The sequence below is a fragment of the Lathyrus oleraceus genome, chromosome 7, assembly GCF_024323335.1.
Source record: "Lathyrus oleraceus cultivar Zhongwan6 chromosome 7, CAAS_Psat_ZW6_1.0, whole genome shotgun sequence".
Taxonomy (NCBI): Eukaryota; Viridiplantae; Streptophyta; class Magnoliopsida; order Fabales; family Fabaceae; genus Lathyrus; species Lathyrus oleraceus.
In genome coordinates this window covers 519,238,941-519,250,051 of record NC_066585.1, presented here as the reverse complement: position 1 = coordinate 519,250,051, position 11,111 = coordinate 519,238,941, and positions in this window count along the sequence as shown.

Genomic DNA, 11,111 nt, shown 5'->3' with positions numbered 1-11,111 from the left:
AGGGAAGGTGATTGAGTTGGAAGATAACAAGTCCCGGGCTGGCATTGGCTATTGTTCTGGGGCATATAATGAGCACGGTCTGTTCACGAGTGGAGGATTCATCCATGATGATCAGCCTGAAGAGGAAACTGCTGCTATCATTGAAGAGGATGCAGAGGATACGAGCAATTTCGTTATTCCTGGTGGTGTCTGCCACAATTGGGTCGCTGTGGATGTTCCTACAGTTATCCATAGATCAGAGTAAATATGCTCACTTTGTTTAAAACCCTTCTCCCATGCCAAAAGGAGAAGTGATGACATTGTTTGGCTCATATATACGATGATGTTTTCATTCAATTAATGCATTGTCAGACATTTGTTTTTCCTTTGTTTTCACTTTTCGCTTTTGCATGAAATCAGTGATCACAAAAAACCCATAAAAACAAGAATAAAAGCAAACATTTTTTCATCTGCATAATGATTTGCTTGTTTAAATTCTAAAAGTTTTTCATTAACCAAAATCATTATGCAGGTTGATTCTAAAACCCATTAAACATAATGATCCAACGCCATCTCCCAACTTTGAATCCCCTGTATTCGAGGCAGAGGAAGATGATGTTGAAGGAATTCCTGATGAGATTACCCGTCTCCTTGAGCACGAAGAGAAGATCATTCAGCCGCATCTCGAAGACTTGGAAACAGTCAACTTGGGGTCTGAGGATTGTGTTCGTCTGGTGAAGATTGGGGCGCTTCTTGAAGAGTCTGTCAAGAAAGATTTGATCAGCTTGCTACGAGAATATTCCGATATCTTTGCTTGGTCCTATGAAGACATGCCGGGTTTAGATACAGATATTGTGCAACATCTCCTGCCCTTGAAGCCTGAGTGCGTGCCTGTTTAGCAGAAGCTCAGAAGAACTCATCCAGATATGGCAGTAAAGATCAAAGAGGAAGTTCAGAAGCAAATTGATGCGGGGTTTCTGGTGACTTCTGTATATCCTCAATGGGTGGCCAACATTGTGCCGGTTCCTAAGAAGGACGGAAAAGTCCGTATGTGCGTTGATTACAGAGATTTGAATAAGGCTAGTCCAAAAGATGATTTTCCTCTACCACACATTGATATGTTGGTAGATAATACAGCTAAATTCAAAGTCTTTTCCTTTATGGACGGATTTTCCGGATATAATCAAATCAAGATGGCACCCGAGGATATGGAGAAGACAACATTCATCACACCTTGGGGAACATTCTGTTATCGAGTGATGCCCTTCGGTTTGAAGAACGCCGGAGCCACGTATCAACGAGCTATGACTACCTTGTTTCATGATATGATGCACAAGGAGATAGAGGTCTATGTTGATGATATGATTGCTAAGTCCCGAACGGAAGTTGAACATGTTGAGCATTTGTTGAGGCTTTTTCAGCGTCTGAGGAAGTTTAGACTTCGCCTGAATCCGAACAAATGTACATTTGGAGTCCGTTCCGGAAAATTGTTGGGTTTTGTTGTCAGCGAAAAAGGTATTGAAGTTGATCCTGCAAAGGTCAAAGCGATACAAGAGATGCCTGCACCCAAAACTGAGAAGCAAGTCCGAGGTTTTCTTGGCCGCTTGAATTACATTTCCAGATTCATATCCCACATGACTGCCACATGTGCGCCGATATTCAAGCTCCTTCGGAAAGATCAGTCTCATGATTGGACCGAGGATTGCCAGAAAGCTTTCGACAGTATCAAAGAGTATCTGTCTGAACCTCCGATCTTGTCTCCGCCTGTGGAAGGAAGACCTCTGATTATGTATTTGACTGTTCTTGAAGACTCAATGGGTTGTGTACTCGGTCAACAAGATGAATCAGGGAAGAAGGAATTTGCTATCTACTACCTCAGTAAGAAGTTTACTGATTGTGAGTCTCGGTACTCTATGCTTGAGAAGACGTGCTGTGCTCTGGCTTGGGCTGCTAAGCGGTTGCGCCAGTACAAGATAAATCATACAACTTGGTTGATATCCAGAATGGATCCAATTAAGTATATTTTCGAGAAGCCTGCTTTAACTGGGAGGATTGCCCGTTGGCAGATGTTGTTGTCTGAGTATGATATTGAGTATCGAGCTCAAAAAGCTATCAAAGGTAGTATCCTGGCTGACCATTTAGCGCACCAGCCGATTGAAGATCGTCAGTCTGTTCAGTATGATTTCCCTGACGAGGAAATTCTGTATTTGAAGATGAAAGATTGCGATGAGCCTACACTTAATGAAGGTCCGGAACCTGGTTCCAGATGGACGATGGTGTTTGATGGCGCTGTTAATCAATATGGAAATGGAGTTGGGGCAGTGATCATTACTCCTCAAGGTTCACACATTCTGTTTACAGCAAGGCTAACTTTCAAATGCACGAATAATATGGCGGAGTACGAAGCCTGTATTATGGGACTTGAAGAATGCATTGATTTGAGAATCAAGTATCTTGATGTCTATGGTGATTCGGCCTTGGTTGTCAATCAGATCAAGGGTGAATGGGAGACGAATCAGCCAGGTCTCATTCCGTACAGAGATTATGCAAGAAGGATTTCAACTTTCTTTACAGAAGTTGATTTTCATCATATTCCTCGAGAGGATAATCGGATGGCAGATGCTCTTGCTACGCTTGCTTCCATGATTGTTGTGAAATATTGGAATGAAGTGCCCAACATTGCTGTGATGCGCTTGGATAGACCAGCTCACATATTTGCAATCGAAGAAGTGAATGATGACAAGCCTTGGTATTTTGATATCAAGAACTTCCTCCAGAACCAGGTCTACCCGCCTGGGGCATCTGTGAAAGATAGGAAAACTTTGAGAAGGTTGTCAGGCAGTTTCTACCTCAGTGGTGAAGTGCTGTATAAGAGAAATTTTGATATGGTTTTGCTCAGATGCGTGGATAGACACGAAGCAAACCTGTTGATGACTGAGGTCCATGAGGGTTCATTTGGTACTCATTCCAATGGACATGCCATGGCTAAGAAAATGTTGAGAGCAGGCTACTATTGGCTGACAATGGAGTCTGACTGTTGCAAATATGTGAAGAAATGTCACAAGTGTCAAATTTATGCGGATAAGATTCATATTCCTCCGATACTTCTGAATGTGATTTCATCACCATGGCCTTTCTCTATGTGGGGAATTGATATGATCGGCATGATTGAGCCAAAAGCGTCCAATGGACACAGGTTTATCCTCGTAGCAATCGACTACTTCACCAAATGGGTTGAAGCCGCTTCGTATACGAACGTGACTAGACAGGTGGTTGTGAAGTTTATCAAGAACCAGCTGATTTGCCATTATGGTGTGCCAGAGAGGATCATTACTGATAATGGATCTAATCTGAATAATAAGATGATGGATGAGTTGTGCGCTGAATTCAAGATTGCACACCATAATTCCTCTCCCTACAGACCTAAGATGAATGGGGCTGTTGAAGCTGCTAATAAGAATATCAAGAAGATTATCCAGAAGATGACTGTCACGTACAAAGATTGGCACGAGATGCTGCCATTTGCTTTGCATGGATATCGTACGTCTGTACGCACTTCAACAGGGGCAACCCCTTTTTCTCTTGTTTACGGCATGGAAGTTGTTCTCCCAGTAGAGGTGGAGATCCCATCAATGAGAGTCTTGATGGAAGCCAAGTTGACTGATGCTGAATGGATTCAGAGTCGTTACGACCAGCTGAATTTGATTGAAGAGAAGCGATTAACTGCCATGTGTCATGGTCAGTTATATCAGCAGAGAATGAAGAAAGCATTCGATAAGAAGGTCAAGCCTCGTGTGTTCCGAGAAGGTGACCTCGTGCTCAAGAAAGTTTTGTCTTTCGTGCCCGATTCCAGGGGCAAGTGGACTCCAAACTACGAGGGTCCATATGTTGTTAAGAGAGCCTTTTCAGGCGGTGCTTTGATGCTTACAACAATGGATGGGGAGGATTTCACTCGTCCTGTGAATTCAGATGCAGTTAAGAAATACTTTGCCTAGAAAAAAAGTATATGCAAATGAAAAACATAATAGCTCGCTAAGTCGAAAACCCGAAAGGGCGGCTTAGGCAAAAATGAGCGTCTCGATGGAGAATCCGCAAGGGTAATCCAGGCAAAAGTTAGAGACTTGAAAAAAAAAAGTATTTGCATCCCGCTAGATTGGGTACCCCACCCTGGGGCAATCTAGGCAAAATTAGGGATTTGGCAAGTAACTGCATCCTGACAAGACTTTCTGTTTCACCAGCTGTCTACTCGTCAGAGGATTCTCGATTCGTCGTCAACTGAAGCTTCGGATACATCGAGATTCAAATTGGTAGAGAAAGGATCATTATGTTCAATGTAGCCCTCTTCCAATATATATCACTGATTTCAATTTTGTACAGATCTATGGAGTCTTGCCATTTGCAGGCTACCATTCCATCAAATAAATTTGAGCTTTTCATCCAATTATTTGCACTCTTATTTGTTTCAATTCAACAAATGTTTTGCATGTTTTAATTGATAAAATATCATTGTTTTAAACAAATCAAATTTTTCAAAATTGTTGTTTTAAACAAAGTGAATATTCACAATGTTGAAAGGATACCTGAGGATGTCTCAGTGCTCTCCCAAGGGTGGTAGGATTCCCAACAGGTAAGGCGTTTGTTCACATTCCTGGTTTGGTTGTATCCCTTTCTCCAGATCTTTGTTGGGGTTGTTCCTCAAGTAAAGTTGTTGGTGGGGTTGTTCCCCAGCATAATCGCAAGCAGAGTGTTGTTGAAGACTCAATTTTCTCTAGCAGCAGTTCCTCTCCAGCATAGACGTTATTTCTGGAAGATTCAGTCAGTGGGTTGCTATCCCCGTACTTTACCTATCTTCCTCAGCGCAGTCGCGAGTAGAGCGGGTGTTGATATCCCCATCGTAGTCGCGAGCAGGTCGTTGTTACTCTCTCCAGTGCAGTTGCCAGTAGAGTTGTTGATTTCTCTCTATCCGAGAGTTGTTTCTCCTCAGCAGAGCGGGATTTATTTTCCTACTCAGCGGTTGATTGGGTTGATATTCCATTATTTTCATCCATCTCTCCCCAGCATTGTCTGCAGATTGGTTGTTGTGGCAAGTATCGCCTGTTGAATCCTCCAATCCCCAATATGGTCGATTGACGACTCAGTCATACAGAGATTGGATTGATTTCCTGATTGTTCTTAATCCTCAGTAGAGTGGCTTTTATTGCAGAATCTACTGATGTGATCCTTCAGATGCACGTTCTCCCCAAGTAGAACGGTTTGTTGCGGAATCTACTTGCGTGATGCTTTCTCCTTCAGTGGGTTGTTCCCCAAGTGAGTAGCCGGCGATTTTCCCCAGTAGAGTTGCTTATGCGGTTATATTCTACTTGGATGGTGTTGTCCTCCTGCAGTGGGTTGTTCCCCAGATTTGTTTGGAGTTGTCGTGAATTTTTGTGTCTCAGTTGATGCTGAGGTCCCCGACAGATATTTTTGAGATTTTCTCTTGTTCCCAACAGATTCGTCTTGGTGGCTGTTTCGCCCGTTGTGACTTTCTATGCCCTAAATGGGACTTTCGCTGATCCATTACTCAGAGATTTGGTGTATCTTGATATCTCCGATCCGCTGCTCCCTTGCAGTACCCGCAGATCTTTGCTTTATAGCATGTTAAATCTCCGCAGATTGGCTTTCCAGCTGGTTTTTCCCCTGGAAGTATAATACCGGGCGTTCGATTCCTGGACTGTTGTGTTAGATATGTCTGTTTTGTCAGCATTCATCAAACATAAAAACACATATTCATGCATATTCACGAAACATTCAGATATTCATGTTGCATTGTTTGCCATATATCTCTTGTTTGTTTGTCTCCTGCTATGGGTTTCATAGGTCTCTCTAAAAGATCTTCCCAAGCAGATGTCGGGTTTTAAATCTCTCAATATAGAGTCAGCCCCATAAGCAGAAAAAGTCTGTCTTTCCTTCTGCAGTTCCCCACCGAGATACTTCTTCGTGGATGACGGTTCCTTCCGTTTCCTCCCAACATATATATTGGGATGATTTGTTCCTATTGAGCTATACCCTCGTAGGGCGTGTCTTGATTCAGTCTGTCTTTTCGGAATATTCCCGAATCGGCGTTTTGTCAACCATCTTGTGCTTCCCAGCGGGTTATTCCCCAGCGGAGTTTTCGGGCCTCTACCCTTATACCGGTAGTTGTAAGTCCTATTGTTCCTTTTCCTCTTGGAGGGATTTGTGGTTATATACCTTGTATTCCTCAGCAAGAGTCGATTGGCCTCTACCCTGATACCGGTAGTTGTAAGTCCTGATTTTCCTTGCCCTTTTGATGGAATTGGTGGTTATATATCTTGTATTCCTCGGCAAGAGTTGTTGGTTTTCTGCCTAGTTGTGGGTAGTCGTAAATCCTATTTTCTTACTCTCCAACAGAGTTTGTGGTTTGTTATAAACCTCATTTTTTGGTTTCTCGTGCGGATTCGTGATTTATTCTATCCCCACGCAGAGTTTTTGGTTTTCTACCCCGTATTCGGTAGATGTAAACCCTAATTTGTGGTTATTCCCACCAGAGTATGGCTTCTACCCCGTATTCGGTAGTTGTGAGTCCTATCTCTTTTACCCTAGCAGAGGTAACCCTTTGTGGTTCGATCTGACTATTGGTGAATTTTCTGTTGTTGTGGTTTCATCCCTAACAGAGTTGGTATCTCCCTGTGGTGATTTTTATCCCCAGTTGAGTGTGTGGTCTTCTACCCCGTATTCGGTAGTTGTAAATCCCATGTTGTGGTTTTGTCCTCCCCATCGGAGTTTTGTACCTTGTGGTACATGTGGATAATTGCCGGTTGCTTGCAATTTTATCCCAGCTGAGTCTTTGGTTCTACCCAGTAGTCGGTAGTGTTAACCTCTTGTTTCCTCAGCCAGATGCGTGGTCTTCTACCCCGTATTCGGTAGATGTAAACCCCAATCTCTTTGTGGTTATCTTCATTCGTTGTTCGATGTTGATATTCCTACTTTCTTCTGGGTAGTTGCTCTTGAGTAAGCACTTGTATCCCCAGTAGTCTTCTGGATCATTGTCGTATGCTTGCAATGTTATCCTTTTGAAGTCGCCAGTGGGTCTTTTCACCGTTTGCTAGTGATTTGTTCCCCGGATTATTGATTGATTCTCAATACATCCCCAGCCAGTCCCTGCGGATAATTGCCGGATGCTTGCAATTTATCCCCGGTGGGTCGTCTTTCATTTACCCGTTTGCTTGGTAATGATTGTTGCTTCCTTTGATCGGTCATCTTTATATGCCTGTTTGGTATCCCGATGCCTTTTGTAACACCCCAATTAAAATAAGCTAATTATTTAATTTAAATTAATATTTTATTTATTAATTTAATTGAATAATTGGAAGTTTGGATTAATATTATTATTTTGGAATAATAATTATTGGGATTATTATTATTGGATTATTATTTTATAATTGGAATAAAAGTGGAAAATCAGTAAAAAGGTCCCATTTGGTAAAAAGGTTATTGTTTTCACGTGAAAAGGAAAAAGAGACAGAACGTGGAAAAGGGCAAAAAGAGAACCAGAGAACGAAGGTTGAAGGAAGGAGAAGCTTGGAGCTCAGAGGCTGCCGGATTAACTCAGGTAAGGGGGGTTTATCGTTGATTGACGGGTATTATATGATAATATGTCATGGGTAGTGATAGACCTTTAATTTACCTTTGAATTGGATGATTATGATGAATTTGTGGAAATAATTGATGAACGAAATTGGGTGATAATCGAAAGAAATTCGTAGGAATTGTATGTGATAATGTCAGGAGTTGTGAAATCGAATAGGGAATGATTCGGGTTAGATGATATGAGTGATTTCTGTGTAAATTTGGACTGTGGAAGGTGAGATCGAATAGAACTCGTAGCAGGAAAAACCATAACAGATCTGGAAATCTGGTTTCTGGTCATACGCGTATGGCACTAGGCAATACGCGTATGGGATGGCTGGTCATACGCGTATGGCACTAGGCAATACGCGTATGGGATGGCTGGTACGCGTATGGCGCTAGGCAATACGCGTATGGATGAGGAAGATGAAATTTTGAACGTAAAATGGTCTCTGGTGGTACGCGTATGGGGAAGTGATACGCGTAGCATACGCGTATGGAAGTGGGCAATACGCGTATGGCTTGGTCAGGATTTAGGCAATACGCGTATGAGCATAGGCAATACGCGTATGGGCAGGATTGTGATTTCCTGTGCTGTTGTCGTGCAGTTTTTGACTGTTTAGGCTGAGTAGTGAGACTTAGCTGAGGTATGATGTAATAGGGATCAATTCCCGTTGTTTTGAGTAGTATAGTTATTAGTAGAGTGTGCTAATACTGTATTTGATTTGTAGCATGTTGTGATATGCTTATGTGATAAATGTATTGACAATGTGTGTTGGTTGGTATGCATTATACTGTAAATGTATCAGTTATGTATGCATCTGTGAATAGACTGTCATATGTCTATTCTTGAGTTGTTGTTGTTGTTGCATTGCTAGGTGATTAGCATGCATAGTCTAGCCTTTGGGGCTGTAGCTAATTCCCATTGTGAGGAATTAGTGAGTTGTGGATTGTTGTGGATGCTTGCATACTAAATGAGTAGCGTGCATAGTCTAGCCTTTGGGGCTGTAGCTAATTCCCATGGTGAGGAATTAGTGAGTGAGTCATTAGATCTCAATGAGTGGGACTAGTGAGCTCAGTAGCCGCATCCAGAGGGATCGGTGAGCTTGGACTATATGTTCAAGAAGAGTCGGTACCGCATGTGTAGAGTCTCATTGCATAATGAATGCATGGCATAGCCTGTGGGGCTGTAGCTAATTTCCATTGTGAGGAATTAGTGAGTAAATCGTTGTGTTGTGTTGTTGGTGTTGAGCATGTTTTGATATATACATATGCTATTTGTTATTGTTGAGTATGAGGTTGCGTTGATACTGCCGTTATGGAGTGGGTAGTCTGGTTAGGGTGATTTGAGGCGTTATTTACTTAACATTACATGTTGTTGTATAATGCTTGTTATATTGATTGAGAAACTCACCCTTACACTATTTTTCAGGTAACCAGCTATGAGTGAATAGAAGTAAATGCTTGGAGTCTAGAGTAGTCTCCTAAGGGGTCATGCTCTGATAGATGTAACATCGGGATGGGATGTTTGAATATGTTTGATTTTGTTGTTGATCAACTTTACATGTAAAGTGGTACATGATTTAAATGTTGATTTTTAGTATCCGCTGCGAATTATGCAAAGAACCTTATTTGGATTAAATAAATGAGCATGACAGGTTATTTTGATGAATGTTGTGAAATAATTGTGTGACACCCTTCGGGGCATAATTACTCTGATTAATGTGTTATTATTTTAATTAAATATTTTGGGGTATTTAGAAGGGTGTTACATTAGTGGTATCAGAGCATAGTCGGTCGTGTCGAGTCGTAGTTATTCTGTTTCCCCTGTACGGGATAGGTGTTGTGTAACCCTATCAGTACTTATTGTTTAGTTGTTTGGGTTTTCAGAATAGAGATGGCTGGAAGAGGTAGAGATGATGCTGCGATTGCTGAGGCTCTGGGTATGCTAGCTGGAGTACTTGGAGGAAATCCGAATGTTGTGGGAATGGGAGCTGCTCGTCAACTGAGTGAGTTCCAGAAGAACAATCCTCCAATGTTCAAAGGAGCATACGATCCAGATGGTGCTCAGAAATGGTTGAAGGAGATAGAGAGGATCTTCAGAGTAACTGATTGTGCTGATAACCAGAAGGTCAGGTTCGGTACACATATGCTGTCGGAGGAGGCTGATGATTGGTGGGTTGCTACCCGCACTGAGTTGGAAACTGCTGGAAATGCTGATATTTCTTGGGCTGTGTTCAGAGAGAGATTTCTGAGGAAGTATTTTCCCGAGGATGTCAGAGGAAAGAAAGAGATAGAATTCTTGGAATTGAAGCAGGGTAACAGGTCTGTTACGGAGTATGCTGCGAAGTTCACAGAGCTGTCAAAGTACTATACTCCTTATAGTGAGGCTGCTGGAGAATTTTCGAAGTGTGTGAAGTTTGAGAACGGGTTGCGTCCCGAGATCAAGCAGGCAATTGGATATCAGCGAATCAGGGTGTTTTCTGATTTGGTTGACTGTTGCAGGATTTTTGAACAGGATTCCAAAGCCAGAGCAGAGAGCTATCAGCAGAGGGTTGATAGGAAGGGTAAGAATCAGGTTGATCGTGGGAAACCGTATGCAGCTGGCAAAGGTTTTCAGAAGCAGAGTGGGATGAGGAGGCCTAGTGGGGGAGATTCTAGTGCTCCTGTTAAGTGTTACAGATGTGGTCGGGCTGGACATCGTGTTCATGAGTGTACCAGTGCTGAGATGAAATGTTTCAAGTGTGGAAAAGGTGGTCATTTGGCTGCAGAGTGCCGGTTGAAGACTGTGACTTGTTTCAACTGTGGAGAGTTGGGTCATATCAGTCCACAGTGTCCAAAGCCAAAGAAAGAGAATCAGTCAGGAGGCAAGGTTTTTGCTTTATCGGGGTCTGAGACTTCTGCAGATGATCGTTTGATCCGAGGTACGTGTTATATTAATGGCTTTCCTCTTGTAGCTATTATTGACACAGGTGCTACTCATTCTTTTATATCCTTGGATTGTGCTGTGAAACTTAAGTTAGAGATATCTGAGATGTTGGGTAGTATGGTGATTGATACTCCTGCGAAGGGTTCAGTGACTACTACTTCTGTTTGTTTGAATTGTCCTTTGAGTATTTTTGGTAGAGCCTTTGGGATAGATCTTGTGTGTCTCCCATTAGTGCAGATTGACGTTATTCTGGGCATGAACTGGTTGGTGTGTAACCGAGTTTCTATCAACTGTTTTGATAAGACAGTGATATTTCCTGAGATTGAAGAAGGAAAGAGTTTGTTTCTATCAGCCAGGCAGGTGAATGAGGAAGTGGCAGAGGGGGCAGAGTTGTTTATGCTGTTAGCGACTTTGGAAGCTAAAGATAAACTGGTGATTGGCGATCTAGCTGTAGTGTGTGATTTTCCTGATGTGTTTCCGGAAGAAGTGAATGAATTGCCACCAGAACGTGAAGTTGAGTTCTCGATTGAGTTGGTACCTGGTACTAGACCGATATCGATGGCTCCGTACCGTATGT